Raw genomic sequence first — 16,539 nt, forward strand, 5'->3', positions numbered from 1 at the left:
TCTTCTGGAGATGGAGGGGTCGGGGAAGTCTGTGATAGAGACTCATCTTGAGCCTCACCATGAACATCAAGACTAGGTGGTGGTTGGCTGGTCCCTTCTTGGGCAGCCACATCCACTCGCTTACCCGAACTTTTACTCTTTCTCGTAACCGGCATCTTCGCTATAATAAAACAATTTAGAAGTTAGGTACTATTCATCTACAACATTGGTTCTATCGCACGATCTAAGAAATGAAAGAAAAGAGACAACTCCTACATGTCCCGTAGCCTCCTGTTTATAAATGTGGTGCACAACACATCCATAAGCAAGGCTCTACATAGACACGGCTTTGTAGACTCCCTAGGATGACCTGCTCTGATACCACTTTGTCACGCCTCAAATCCCATTAAGACGGACAGGCACTCGATGCCCTAAAGGCCCGAGAGAACCAACATGTAACCTGTTTACTATGCATGTAACTATGACAATTTTTGTGACAAGTTAATATAGGATGCAGCGATACTAATCGACATAAGTAGACCCAAAACTTATATACAAGACTTGGCCGTTGAGACCACAACTTGTTAAGATGCAGCTGGACCATATACATAAGTCTACAAAGCCTCTAAAAGATGGAAATCCTTAGAGTAGGTCGGGACAGACCCCGCCTTACCCTTAACTACGATACAATACCAAAATGAATCTACCAAGGGCTCAGTAAAGCTCCGAAGCAACGTGGAGCTTACCAAAAGTAGCTGAGTGTCGTATGCTCCTATTGAGGAGGTCTACTAGCGGGAGTACCTGTGCCTGCAACATGAAATGCAGCGTCCCCCGCGAGGGACGTCAGTACGAAAGATGTACTGAATATGTAAGGCCACAACACATATAAAACAAGAGTTCAAATGAAACCAAGTATCGATGTATAAGTGCATAAATCAGAACCAAAGACCACCTCTATTAACTCTTATGGGATCATGTATGTTACATTCTTGCCCTTACCTTTATGTGTGTTATGATCTTTATAAGGCATGTGATACTAATGACCAGCTGATCAGTGGTAGAAGAGGATGACCCATGCTAGGCCTTTTAACCCCTGGGATGCGGTCCTCAAAATTACACAAATCGGGATCGGCCCATGCTAGGCTTTCGCCCCTGAGCTGCCACCCATGCTTATACAAATTGCTTCACTTAGATTCTGTAATCTTTGAGATTGTTGTTTTGGTGGTCATAATCATTTTTGAGATTTGGAAATACGGAACAGTAGTAGAAGACATGAAAATAATACTTTAGGGCAGTAGCTACAATATAAGGAGCTATGGAACGTTAATACATTACTTGAGAGCTTAAATCACACAAATGACTCCAATTGACTATAGAGTACCGAATGTAAAATTACGTAATTCTATACACTTAGGGGGGTTAGCTATTTGGATATCGTATGTTGCCACTATGTTTCCTATACTAGGAATAGAACTTAGGAAATACACTTGTTGATATCCATCGTAAGGATCTGATTTCATGCCAAGGAATATCGAATAGCCCTACATACCTTATTTTCGGACCAATCCAATTGTCACGATTCAGCCTCCCTTCTTGGGTGCTAATCTACAATATAAATCATGATTAAGCTGACGTTAGCATCTAATCACTTTAAGGCCCTATAAAACAGTAGCTAAACACTCGACGGAAAGTAGGCCCATACAACCCTTGCACAATGGTGAACCACCACCCCTTCCTTCTACACATTAATACAACTTCATACATCCTTTGCCAAGATACCCAAACAGCCCCCAACAACAATATACATAAGGCAGCCACTATCAATCCCTAAGAATTTTTCAGCATAAAAGGAGAATATTGACTCAAGGATTTGTCACCATCCATTAGTTCTTGATAAATACAAGCACAATTCTCCACCCCAAATCTGAATTTAAAGAGAAGCAAAAATGGGCAGTAGCCTTACCTTAGTGTTTGGGAATTTATCCTCTAAACTTGTACTTCAAGAACTGAAACTCTCCTTCAAACTTTTACTTGGAAAGGGGGCAATACTCAAGAACCCAAGGTGTTCTAGGGCTGCTAATTGAAGCCAAGAGAGACCAAGAGAGAACTTAAGAAATCTGAAAATTTTGCAAGGTAAAAATGAAGCAAAAGATCTGATCTTTATCCCTTTAAAAAGGAGGTGTAATGGCCGAATTTCTTGACTAATTTTGGCCATGTATTGTCAAGTAGGTGACCCACCTCTTGGTCCCACCTACTTGGCCTTATAACTTGGGCTTTTGGGAATTTCAACACTTGTTGGGCCCTACTCCGAATTATCCCTCTATTCTTGTCAATTTGGGCCATACTTAATGCAAGTAGGTGGTCCACCTATTTGGACTTTTCACTTGGGCCTTTTAGGGCTTAAGACTATTGGGCCTTGGCTGTCCATTTTTTCCCCTTATCCTTCTACTCAACTTGGGCCAAATTAATGCAAGTAGGTGGTAGTGCATTTGGCCCAATTACCACCTTACTACCTCTAGTTTAAATACTTCTATCGGAGTTAACTTGCAGTACACATGCTAAAATGTGCAAGGTGTTACATCTCCTTCCGGGCTAGTTTAAACCAACACTAATCATATAAGAAGTACGGTCACTCACCTATACTATAAGGCTATCTTTTGTCAAGTATCGCATGAATAGAACTATCATATGAGTAATACATGTTGTTACATTTTCCCAAATGTAGGGTCCGACTAACTAACTGTACTTGAAATTACTTATGAGCGGGAGTGTTGAATGAATCCTTGTACTCAAAATTATATTCATTGTGTGAAAAAGGGATTTTGTTTGAAGTAAGGGCACTAGTTACATTGTCGGAAAGTTGGTACCTTGGTGATAGCAAAATAATGTATGTTGTGTGTTAATTGGTCGATCTTTGTCATATTTTGATCCGCATGAGTTAGCTTGTTGAGTCTAAGAGAAAATATTTGCACTCAAAGAGAGAGTCGGGATAGAGAGCCATGTGATTGCTTTTGCTTGAATTCTTACTTCTATACAAGTGTCGTTTAAAGTCTTAGTGTGTCGCTTGAGGACAAACAACGAATTTATGTTGAGGGTGTTGATATACCGTGAGTTTAAGGTATTTTTAATACATTACACTTAATAATTGTGTGTGTCTAGGGCCATTTTGTAGTGGTATTGATGTGTTTTTAGAGTTTGCAAGAAATAAGTTTAGACGGGGGAGTTAAGAGACAGTTGAAGGAATGATGCAGAAAAAGCCACCTACGGATGTGATATACGGACCGTAGGTCCATTCATGGTCTGTTGGTGAAGGGCGTACCTAATGGGCAAAGCTTGGAGAGGAAATCAAGGAATTCTTGTCTAAGTGTGGAACCACGACTAGGATTGACGAACTGTAGTATGGTCTACGGGCCGTAATGTAGGTTCGTCAAATGATTCAGAGGATGTGTTCCAATACCTTATTTGAAGAAATTAAGTGTGAGATCACGGAGCGCGATTGACGGATCGTGGATCGAGTCACGGTCCATCCTACTGAGCCGTTAAATGCTTCTGAGAGTTGATGATTTTGAAGGTAGGAAAATAACCTAAGTCCCAGATCACGGAAGGGACCTACGGACCGTAGGTCAGTCCACGGTCCGTAGGTCAGACTCGTCAATGACAACTGCCTCCAGAAACTTTATTTCCTTATTTCGTTTCCTTTTTGGTTATGACTTTTTTTTCTATATACAGGGCATGTAAATCTCGTTTTTTGGCGTTAGACTTCATTACTTTTATTCTAGTTTTTGGCTTTGGAGATTAACTTGCAATTTTAGCAATTCTTGATTTCCTAAGTTCGTTTTGAAGATTTTGATTTTGAAATTCAAGTTGAGTTTCTGGGTTTCTTCTTCTCATTACGTAAGTTCATGATTTATTCATCTAAAAATGTGAAATGTGTTCTTACTACTATGGGTAACTAAATCCACAACTAGGGTTGTCGAACTATGAGAGATTAACAAAGTATGAATAGTAACTAAGTAATTCTTGAATACTGTTATTGCATGCATTGATAATTCTTTCGTTTAGAAGTCTTTTTAGCGGTTGCAAACGTTAGAACTCCCCTTGTTGCTACTTTCCAGACCAAGGAGGTAGTTAATAAGAAAAGAATTATCAACATAGATTTAGTGTGATACTATCTAATAATCTAATGGTGGTTGGTGCGAGGGTGAAAACCAAGACATACATCGATGTGATGTCTAATATGAGGTACCGGTCAGGGTTAGTAAATTATATAAACGTAGCCGGACCAAGGTGCGGGGTAAAATTCTCTAGTTGCCGGACCAACGAATTAGAGATACCTAACTTATCACTTTGCATGTAATACACTAGGAAAGGATTACTATTACTAGGAGTACCGCGTTATGAGCTTATGGGGATCACATACACCCTAGTTACTATCTCTCATTGATAACAACTAAAGTTCGAATCTTCCTCCGTTGATCTCTAAACAACAATTAGTTATTTGTTACACAACCCCCCTCATTTACTTGTCTCGGAAATATGTTGACTAAACTAATAGAGCATGTAGTTCTGGGACTTAAGGGTGACTGACCCTAGTCCACTCGGTATTAAGCTTCCCATATGATTAAGTAAATTTACACTCTATGACTGATATGCTAAACTACTAAATAGCTCAAATTACTGAGATGCAAACTGAGAATGCAACATTTTATACACTGATAATAATACATTTGAATACTGAGGCATATTGATGTTTAATTGAATTTACTGACCTAGCATGTGTAATTCATGAACTAAAAGAACTACATAGCTAGGGTTCTGATTTTATGCATGAATATGGGCAAAAACAATACTATAATATGATAATATGATTTGGATCATTCTAACAGCTAAATCCCCAACAATTCTAACATTTAAGAAACCCTAAGTCTAGATAATATTAAGGGTATCAAGATTCAGACTGAAATCTAGGGAACTAATGGGTGAAAGGAACCCACTAGGGAAATCCCACATAAATGGTACAAACTCCACGGAGAAATCTCTCGATTTTGGGCCTGAAACTGATGAAACCTTGTTGCGTTCTTGAACTTGGGTTACTCGACCTCTTTTTCCTCTTACGCTCTAATTGTTTTCTCACTTTTGATGAAATATCTGACTTAGGTAAGTTCTAGTTATGTTTCTAGGCTAAAACTGACAAAAACCACGTAGTTTAGGGGTTAAACCATGTAGTTTAGGTGCCCAACGAGTAGGGGAAAGACCAAAATAACCCTATTTAAAAATCTGGCGGGGTTGACCACGACCACTTTCACGAAGCCTGAAAGGACCAAGACCGTGGGACCGGTCGTGGTCCTTGGTCAGTGGCTACTGATTTCTGGGGGTCTTGTCCATGAGCGTTCCACGGACTGTAAAGGTCCTCGTGGTCCTCACTTGGGCTGAGGTCTGGTATATCACGTTCACGAGCCCTTTCCACGGCCCGTGTGGAGGACCACAGACCGTGAAGGTCCTCGTGGCCCTCACTTTGGCATGGGGGGTCTCAGGTCTAGGCTTGGCGGGTCTACTGGTTCAGACACTATAGATGCCACCACAGTCCTACGTCAAGACCATGGCCCGTGAAGGGTCCCGGGGTCTGACGTTTGGTCTTGGTGGACCCTAACTCACCACCGCAGGCAGGTCACCGGATTGTGGACACTATCAGGGTCCATGAACCCTGCCATGGTTCACTGGTTCAGGCAAGTTTCTGCAATTTGTTTCAAGGTTTGGTTTTCGAGGTGTTACAATATCTCCCCCTTGGGATCATTCATCCTCGAATGAAGACTAAACTAGCTGAAATGGAGGGAAAGAGGTGCACCGTACAACTAAGTTTCTGGAATTTGATTTCTTACTAATCTAAGTTCCAAGAATCATCCAAATACGCTGAACATGCAACTACAAACTTAAGCAACATGATACTAGGATTGAATTTACGCGTGAATGACTGAAAAACTGAAGAGGAACTATTACCTCCAACTATAATGGAATCGGAAGGATAGAGGTGAGGATACTTAGCCTTCATGGCTGCTTCGGCTTTCCAAGTAGCTCCCTCTACTGACTGACTCCTCCGCAAAACCTTGACTGAAGCGACTTCTTTGTTTCTCAATCTTCGAACGTGATGATCAAGAATCTCAATGGGTACATCTTCATAAGTGAGACTATCATTCACCGCCACACTTTTTAAATGTACTATAGATGCTAGGTCACCCACAAACTTCTTCAACAACGAAATATGGAAAACTGGATGCATTGCTGCTAGTTCTTCTAGAAACTCTAACTCATAAGCCACTTTACCAACCCTTTTCAAGATCTTGTAAGGGCCTAAATAACTAGGGATGGGCTTCCCTTTCTTGCCAAATCTCATCACCCCTTTCATAGGCGACAATTTCAAAAAACCCCAATCATTAACTTGGAACTCTAGTTCCCTTCTCCTTTCATCTGCACAGGACTTCTGGCGACTTTGGGCTGTCTTAAGTCTATCTCTAATGAATTGCACTTTTCTCCATAACATCATGAACTGAATCTGGCCCTATCATGGCTGCTTCACCTACTTCAAACCAACCAACTGGAGATCTATATCTACTCCCATACAAGGCCTCATTAAGGGGCCATCTGAATGCTGGAATGGTAACTATTATTGTAGGCGAACTCTATAAGAGGAAGGTGATCATCCCAACTACCCTTGAAGTCAATCACAAAAGCTCTCAGCATTTTCTCTATGGTCTGAATGGAACGCTCTACCTGACCATCCGTCTATGGATGAAATGTTGGGGTAAGGTTTACCTAAGTACCAAGCCCCTTCTAAAATGACTTCCAGAAATGAGAGGTAAACTAAAGACCTCTATCTGAGATGATAGAAAAAGGAACCCCATCCAACCTAACTATATCAATAATGTAAATCTTGGCGTAGTCCTCCACCGAGTTTATAGTCTTAACAGTCAAAAAGCACACAGACTTAGTAACTCTATCAACAATCATCCATATAGAGTCATCCTGTCTGTGAGTATGACGTAAACCTGTGACATGTTGATCACTTCCCACTTCCAAGGAGGAAAGTCAATCACTTGAGTCATACCTCATGGTTTTTGATGTTCTACGTTGACTTGCTGACAATTGGGGCACTTAGCCACAAAATCCGCTATATTCCTTTCCATGCCATTCCACCAAAAGACTTCCCGCAGAGCACGGTACATCAAAGTAGCGCCTGGATGAGTAGAATATCTAGAGTTATAGGCTTCTGCAGGAATCTGCTGTCTCAACTCACCCACCTTAGGAACACATAATCAACCCTGATAACGAACCACACCATCTCCCCCATGGGAGAAAACCTCAACTCTCTGTTAATGGATTGCACCCTTTAGTTGTAGAAATATTGGATCATTGTCTTGGTTTTCCTTAATCTCCACTACCAATGAGGATTCTGACCCATTCTGAATGGTTACACCACCATCTGATATGCTCATAAGACGAACTCCTAGGCGAGCAAGTCCATGAACATCCTTTGCTAGCTCCTTTCTTTCTTCGTCAACATGTGCTACACTACCCATAGAGAGTGTGCTAAGAGCATCTGCTACTACATTGGCCTTACCAGGATGGTAATGCACACTCATATCATAATCCTCGAGGAACTCTAGCTATCTCCTCTAGGGAAGATTCAACTCTTTCTGGGTGAGTACATACTAAAGGCTCTAATGGTATGTGAACACATACGTGAACACCACATAAGTAGTGTCTCCAAATCTTAAGTGCAAAAACGACTGCTACTAGCTCGAGGTCCTGATTTGGATAGTGCTTCTCATGCACCTTAAGCTGTCTAGAAGCATGGGCTAGAACCTTACCTCGCTGCATGAACACACAACCTAGGCCGACTCTGGACACATCACAATTGATAACATAACCGTTTGAACCTCGGGTAGAGTCAGAACAGGAGTTGTAGTCACCCTAGTTTTCAGTTCTGGGAAGCTCTTCTCACAATCATCTGACAACTAAAACTTGACCTTTTTCTGTGTCAACTTAGTCATTGGAGAGGCTATGGGTGAAAATCCTTCCATGAACCTTCTGTATAGTAACCTGCTAGACCCAAGAAACTTTTGATATATGTAGGAGAGGTAGGCCTGGGCCACTGTTTCACTGCTTTTAGTTTTTGAGAATCCACTCGGATCCCTTTTCTAGACACAATGTAACCAAGGAAAGCAACGAATCGCAAACAAAACTCATATTTGCTAAACTTAGTGAATAACTGGTGATTTTTCAAAGTTTGTAGAACAACCCTCAAATAATTCACATGTGCTTCCTCATTCCTAGAATAAATGAGGATATTATCGATAGAGACGATAATGAACAAGTCCAAAGTTGTCTTTGGAACGCCTTTCTCCCAAACTCGTATATGGTGGTACCTTGATCTTAAATCAATCTTCGAGAAACACGTAGCACGTTGTAACTGATCAAAGTAGTCATATATCCTCAGAAAGGGATATTTATTCTTTATAGTTGTCTTATGTAGCTGTCGGTAATTGATACACATTCTTAGTGAGCCATCTTTCTTCCTTACGAACAACACTGGTGCACCCCATGGTGAAGCACTAGGCCTAATAAAGCGTTTATCCAGCAAGTCTTTCAGCAGTTCCTTCAACTCCTTTAGCTCAACAGGAGCCATTCTATAAGGAGGGATAGATATGGGTTGTTCACTTGGTAGCATATCGATAGCAAAATCAATATCCCGTTCTCAAGGGAACAAGAGAGCTTGTCTGGAAATACACCTAGAAACTGATTAACTACTGGAATAGACTGAAGAGTTGGTGGTTCTTCATCTATATCATGAACATGAACAAGATTATAAATACAACTGTTGGTAATCATACTCCTCGCCTTTAGATAGGAAATAAACCTACCTTTCGGCGTTGCTATATCGTCTTTCCATTCCCGAACTGCCTCTACTGGAAAGTGAAATCTAACAATCTTTGTCTGGCACTCAACATTAGCATAGCAAGACGCTAACCATTCCATACCCATAATAACATCAAAATCGACCATCTCTAACTCTACGAGATCTACAGAGGTCTAACGGTCGATACTTTCTACCGTGCAACCTGAATAGTCTCCTGGCAACAATAGACTCACCAACTGGTGTAGATACAATAAAGGGTCGATCTAATGACTCTGCTACTATACATAACTTCCCCACAATAAATGGAGTAACATAAGAGACAGTATATCCAGGATTTATCAAAGAATAAACACAATGGGAGCAAACAATCAATGTACCTGTCACAACATCTGGAGATGACTTTGAGTCCTGTGGGCTGGTTAATGAATACGTACGGTTCTATCCACTACCAGAACTAGATGCTCCCTCTCTGACTCCACCTCTACCTCTACGTACTGAAGTCTGGGGTCCATGCCCTATAAGCTGGGCTGATGAGGAGGAACCTATTGCTGACCTAGTCGATTGACCTATACCATACTAACCTATGCTAGGGAAGTTTCTCCACTCATGCCCCTCTTGTCTACAAGAATAACAACCCGTGGAACCTTATCTACACCTCCCCAAATGCATCTTACCGCAGGTAGCGCAACGCGGCGAGGCTGTCCTGGCCTAGCCTGAACTCCTCTACTATTGCGAGCTTGATGATCGTTAACCTTCACCTGGGCCTGACTGTTCCTGACGATCGAATCTACTACCCTGGAACTGTTGTGGTGGAGGTCTGGGTGGCTTAATAGAATATCTAGGTTTGAGACCACCCTAAAAATCTCCTTGCGAAGCAGCGGGCCTAGCACTGTTCTGTCTCTCTCTCAACCCTCTTGCTCAGATGCTGTAAATGTCGGCGATCCTCTATGCCTTGCGCAAATGCCTGAATTCGCGAGATATCCATATTATCATTTAGTGCAGAGTTAGAACAAGCATCGATATAGTCTGAGTCGAGCCCTCACACAAATCTACGCACCTTATCATGCATCGTATCAACAAATCCTGGTGCATATCTAGCCAATGAATCAAATCTCCGCCCGTACTATCAGACAATCATGCTGCCCTATAAGAGGTTCAGAAATTGGTCCATCCGGCCATCCCTAATCTCTCGGGAAAATAGTGATCTATGAAAGCTTCTGTGAAGCTATCCCAAATGGGTAGGAATGCATATTTTCCCCTAGATCTCCCCCAACTCTCGTACCACAATATTGCAACATCGCGCATTCAAAATGTTGCTAAATCCACTGACTCATTAGCTGAGGCATGGATGACTCTGATGATCCTACGAAACTGATCAATAAAGTGCTGAGGGTCTTCTCTGCGATCTGTCCCTGTAAACTGTAGAGGATTCAAGGCAAGAAATTCACAAACTGGTTGGCACTGTGCAGCTACTAACTGTGCTAACATACATACTGTACTCTTGAAATCCTTATTAGATGGAATATGAGGAACTAGAGTAGGTACTATTGGTGGAGCCGAAAGTCCTATAGTCCTCGGAGGCTTCTGAGGCGGTGGAGAAGCTATAGGGGGCTGAGAAGATGGCTCCCCCTGGGTTTCACAATGGGCTACCTCAACCTGTGGTACCTAGTCGGTAGCCTCGCTTGGAGTTGTATCTAGCCCCTGGCTAGTTGTGGTCTGTCTAGTGTCAGTCATCTCTTATCTACATACAAGTATCAATTATAAGCTAGAAACCTCAACCCTTAAGACACCGCGCTATAGCACGAGGTAGAGCAAAAGAAGGATAGTCATTCTAACATACCCGGTAGCTTCTTTCTTATCGGATGTGGTGAACAACATATTTATAAAAAAGACTCTACTAGACATGGCTTGGAGACTCCCTTGGATACGACGTTGCTCTGATACCAAGTTTGTCACTCCCCAAACTCGAGGGGCACAACTGGCTCCTAATGCCAAAACTCAGGCCCGAGCCGACCCTGCTGAACCTTTGCTACTACTGCATGGTAGCCACATACTTTCAAGAAAATAAACAAGTATATCTTGGCTTAAAACTAATCCCTCGGTCGGCAAGGCCCCTGTCAACTGATCTATAAAAGAAATAGCTACTCCTAGAAGATCATATAAATAAATAGCCAACTAGCACAGAAGTACTGATTGGGCCATCGAGGCCACCATGATATCTATTACAAAACTAAAAGCAAGTATATATCAATACAATACATCAAACAGCTCACAAGCTTCATCAAACCAACTACAAAGGCCAGTATGGCCATAATGTAGCTATACACCCACACACTAGTCTACAAGCCTCTAAGAGTTGTAAAGATTAGCGGGACAGGGCCCAAGCCTACCCATAATGATATATACAGCAAAAGGTAACAAACCTCCCAACTCTGGCAGCTCCGGAGGAAAGAGGCTAGCCAACCAGATAAAAGTAAATCTTGCTGCTGAGGAGGTCTACTCGGTCATCTATCAGGACCTGTATGCATGGAACGCAATAGACTATGAGGAGGTATCCTGATATATTGGAATAATCTGATAAATAAATCAAGGATAAGATAAATATACTGACCTGCTCCAAAATCTAAACTTATCAAAAATAATAAAACAACAACCTACCCAAGCCCCCATAAGCTCGGCAGGTACAAACATCACACTAGACCACCTACTCATTCCCCCATAAGCCCGGAAGGTACCGATCATCCTATATACCCCTATCAGCAGTCCCCTAGCCCCGTAAGTAGTCACATAGCCCTCTTAGGCATTAATATATCCCCGTAGGTAGCACATAGCTCTCTTAGTCATCAACATAACTTATAGACAACTCATAGCCCTCTTAGGCAACAACATGGCCCTATAGGAAGCACATAGCCTTCATAGGCGTCAATATACCCCTGTAGGCAACTCATAGCCCTTTTAGGCATCCATATAGCCCTGTAGGCAGAACATAGCCCTTTCAGACATAGATCACATTCCTGTAGCTAACCACAATAGCCCCAAGGGGAACAATAACAATCAAATTGCTAAAAGCGAGCTATTTAGTTATAAGAAACTATACAAATAGCCTCTAAGTAGTGTCCAACATAGGAACGCTACTAGCTGAATAAGAATCTCGACAAGGGAGGATTATATCTACTCGAGCAGCCAACAATCAACATTAATGGCTACATGTGTAACAAGGATAACAACCCAATTACATCGCTCCTAAGCTTTAAGGAAACATGTCGTAAGTAGGGAATAACCTTAACATACCTTTCCAATGAACGCTCGAAAGACCGTAGTTCCTTCACGAAAGTTGTTCCTTATGTCCTAAGCTTCGTAAACACTATATATATATAGTTGGTACGCACCTTAGTTAACCAACTGTAAACCTTGAAGAAACACCAATAACTATAAATTTATATCTTCAAAAACTAGCTCCAAACACAGCTAATAGAAGGGAAAAATGATTTCCACGTGTAGGGAATATGTTTCTAGGCACGGGGGCAATGTTTAATGGTAGAAATCATTAAAAACTAAACTTCATCATGCTAGAACTCCATAGGAACCCTCTCTTAAGCTTTCTCTCTGGTTTTGAACTGAAATGGAATGTTTTCATGGCTTAAAACATTAAATAAGCCGACATACCATATTTTTGACCCGACCCGAATTCTGCCCTGGCAGTCCCTAGTAAATCCCTCATAACATTCTGCTTTGATGTCGGTTTAATAAGGGGTTTTGTGCATTGCAAACTAGATTCGTAGGCCTTCGATTTAATGGGTGATAGGCTTTCTAACTCTTTATATATTGGGAGAAAACATCCAACACATTTGACCCAAATTTTAGACAAATCTTTAAAAAGGAACTTACGATAACTTTCGCCAACTTTTATTTTGCCAGTTACTTAACTTGAAAACTTGAGATACAAACCTTTCACATCTTATTCATAATGTGTTCATGAGTATCGCCTTTTATTCAACACATCAATACTAACATAGTCATAAACATATCATACATAGTCGCGTGTAAAGGTAGGGGAGAATGATCTGAAAACCATACCAGAACTACACAATCATCAAAGGATCTTCACTTTCTAAGTGAATCATAAGCTCACACACAATTCCCATACAGATGTGCAAACCCTCATACTTTTTCCCTTCAAGGGCCATCAATCAGCATCAACCCAAACATATACAATTACTGCATAATATTAGGGGAATTTCATGATTCATTAACTAATTCAACATAAACATAATCAATTGGCATACTTCTTATATAAACCAACCCACATCATCAATTCCTAATTTATCAATATGGGGGAATCATGGGTCCATGTGGAGATTTTATCATAATCCAACCATAATCCATCAATACAACCATAATTCATCATAACCAACCATAATCAACCATAAATAAACAACTGAAAACATTTTGGAAGAAGACCCATGTCATAGATTGAAAACCCTAGGTTTTGGGGAAATTGGAATCTTGAAAACCAACTTTTCAGGGGACTCTATGGGTGGAGACTACCCATATATGAAAATCAACCATACCTTGATTAGGAATCTCCAAGAAATTTTAGGAAGAACCCTTGAATTCTACAAACCCTCGCTCCAATTGCTCCTTTCTTCTTCTTGAGTTTTAGAGAGAGAAATATTGTGAGGAAGATGAAGTTCTTGGATTTTCATTTTGCTTCTTTAAGAATGACTTAATTGGGGGGAAATTGACTTTAAAAGGTTTATATACTTGTTAGGAAAAGAGTATAACAATGTGGGATCAATTTTTGGAGGGATTACTTAAAGAACCTAACTTAAATTTAAAACTAGGTTGTTGCATGTTTTTGCTCACCCTTTGGCCCTCCTTGGCTCGCCAAGGGCACTAGGCGACACGCCAAATGGACCCTAGGCTCGCCAAAAATTATAGAATGCTCCATCATGGAGCATTTCCCATGGGCGAGGATGAGGGTCTTTGAGGGATGGGCCAAGTGGGTTGGCGAGCCCCGACCTAGCTTGCCCAAAATTAAAGTAGCTAGGTCAAGGGAGGCTGCCCACTAGGTGAGGGAGGGCCTTGTTGGCTGGTCATCTAAAGGCTTGGGCAATGGTGCTGCCCCATCGCCAAGTGGTGAATTTCAAAAATTGTTTTTCCTCTTTTTTTTTCTAGGTAGGTTAGGCCCTTTCCCTCTTCATAGACTCTTACCCCATTGAGCTTTAGCTCTAGTTAATTCAACACATTTCTGAAGTGTTACAACCATCAACATCTAAAACACATACCGACCTTGGTACCTAAGCACACCATCTCCCCCTTGGGAGAAAGCCTTAACAGACTTCTTGAGTATCGACTCTTTCAACTCAACTAACATAGGATCAAGGCCTTGTTTAGACTTCACATCCATCACAAAGGACGATTCGGAACCATTATGGACCATGACACCACCCTTGGTGGAATCCACTAGTTGAAAACCTAGCCGAGAAAACCTATGCACATCACGAACCAATTCTTTCCTTTCATCCTCTACATGATCCACACTACCCATGGACAATCTACTGAGTGCATCCGCTACCACATTAGCTTTGCTGGGGTGATAAAGGACACTCATGTCATAATTTTTTAATAATTGTAACCACCTTCGTAGATGAAGATTCAATTCTTTTTGACTAAACACATTATGAAGAATCTTGTGATTGGTGAAAACATCCACATGGACCCATACAAATAATGCCTCCATATTTTTAAGGCAAACACAACCGCTGCTAATTCAAGATTATGGGTCGGATAATTCTTCTCAAGGACTTTCAGTTGTCTTGAAGCATAGGAAATCACTTTACCGTTTTGCATGAGCATACCTCCCAGCCCCACTCTAGAGGCATCACAATACACCACAAAACCATTTGTACCCTTCGGTAAGGTCAACACCAAAGCTGAAGTAAGTCTATCTTTAAACTCTTGGAAACTCTTCTCACAAGATTCCGACCATAAAAACTTAGCTTTCTTTTGTGTCAAAGCCGTCAAAGGAGAAGCAAGGGAAGAAAATCCCTCAACAAACCTTCTATAGTAACCGGCCAAACCCAAAAAGCTTCTAATGTTAAAAGGAGATAGAGGACTAGACCAACTCTTGACCATAGCCATATTCTTAGGATCTACCTCAATACCCTTTCTTGACACAATATGACCAAGGAAAGCTACAAACCTTAACCAAAATTATTACTTGCTAAATTTTCCAAAAAATTGTTGGTCCTTAAGAACTTGCAACGCAATTCTCAAATGGTCCACATGTTCATTCTTACTCCTTGAATAGATCAAAATATCATCGATAACACGATCACAAACATGTCTAGGTATTGCCTAAACACTCTATTCATCAAGTCCATAAAAGTCGTCGGAGCATTAGTCAACCCAAATGACATAACCACAAACTCATTGAGACCATACAGAGTTCTAAATGCCGTCTTTGGAATATCAACCCCTCTCACCCTTAATTGGTTATAGCCCGAACGAAGATCAATCTTAAAGAAATAGCTAGCCCCTTGAAGTTGGTCAAACAAGTCATCTATCCTTGGTAGACGATACATATTCTTGATGGTCACTGATGAGTCCATAAATTGGACTGATTTAGGGCTTTGTTTTAATGGAAATAGTGTCCTTGAATGCTTGTTTTACCCTTAATACCTGATTAAAACGCTGAAGTTTTAGGTATTTGAAGTTTTAGTGGAAGCATGGACACTTAGGCGCAAAATGGAGCAAATAGGGCTGAAAAGAACAAGAAATGGAATCCTACGGATCGTCGAGTTTAACTGGGCGAGTCGTCGAAATGACATAAGCCGCCCTTCTTACCAGTGCGCGAAGCCTTGAAGGAAGTGGATCAAAAGGAGAGGAAAGGAGTAGTCAACGGGTCGCCGATCAGTTCCGCGAAGTAGTACCGTACCGCCCAATGATCCAGAATACAAGGACGCTAAAGGCAAGACACTGAAGGCAATGAGCTGACCAACGGGCGGATTGTTGAGTTCATCGGCGATTTCGATTAATGTGACCGAACAATCCTCCGCAGCACAATCTGTGACAACTATAAATACTATTTAGAGTTGTTGTCTTAAAGGTTGAGAAACTGTGGAACAATTATTATTATTATTTTCACTTTAGAATATATTTTAGCTAATATTTTTTTCTCTCAAATTTGGAGAGGGTTTTGTGGAGACTTGAAGAAAGGAGTTCTTCATCCCCAAGTTGGAAATGGGTCTTCTCTATTCACTTCCCTTTGCTTAATTCAAGGTTTAATTTCTTATACAAAGTTGATTTCATTGTCATGTTAGGTATAATTTCTTATTTCTTGATGTGTGGCTAAAAACCCCCATTCTTGGGGTGTGATTTAGCAAATATGGGTTGATATTCCTGTTGGGTCTTGGTTACTAATAGATTAGATGTATTTTAATGGTGACTTCACCTAGTGGTTATGGTTTAATATAAAGGGTTTGTAGTTGCAAATACAAAGTCACCCATGTTTTTTCGGCTTACCCGAGAGGGAGGTCGCGAAACCAAAACCACTAGACTGGTGGCCTAAGAAGTGGGTTAACATGAGGTTCAGCCCGAGAGGGTGAGCCCTAGTCCCATATCCTAACACTCAGCTCGAGAGA

The 16,539-nt window shown here is 41.2% G+C and overlaps 1 long non-coding RNA gene across 2 annotated transcripts; it reads right to left on the reverse strand.

Moving 5' to 3' along the window:
* Window positions 1-26: 26 nt before the first annotated feature.
* LOC102586156 (uncharacterized) lies at window positions 27-2,200 on the reverse strand. 2 transcript variants are annotated; one of them, XR_001472522.1, is made up of 4 exons: window positions 1,943-2,200; window positions 1,529-1,584; window positions 726-786; window positions 27-160 (listed from the first exon to the last, which is right to left on the reverse strand). It is a non-coding gene; the product is annotated as an uncharacterized lncRNA (long non-coding RNA). The 2 variants fall into 2 exon arrangements; XR_368987.2 differs by lacking the exon at window positions 27-160 and having other exon boundaries at window positions 624-786.
* Between the last annotated feature and the right edge of the window lie 14,339 nt (window positions 2,201-16,539).

Source organism: Solanum tuberosum, unplaced genomic scaffold (assembly GCF_000226075.1).
Source record: "Solanum tuberosum cultivar DM 1-3 516 R44 unplaced genomic scaffold, SolTub_3.0 scf00872, whole genome shotgun sequence".
NCBI classification, from domain to species: Eukaryota; Viridiplantae; Streptophyta; class Magnoliopsida; order Solanales; family Solanaceae; genus Solanum; species Solanum tuberosum.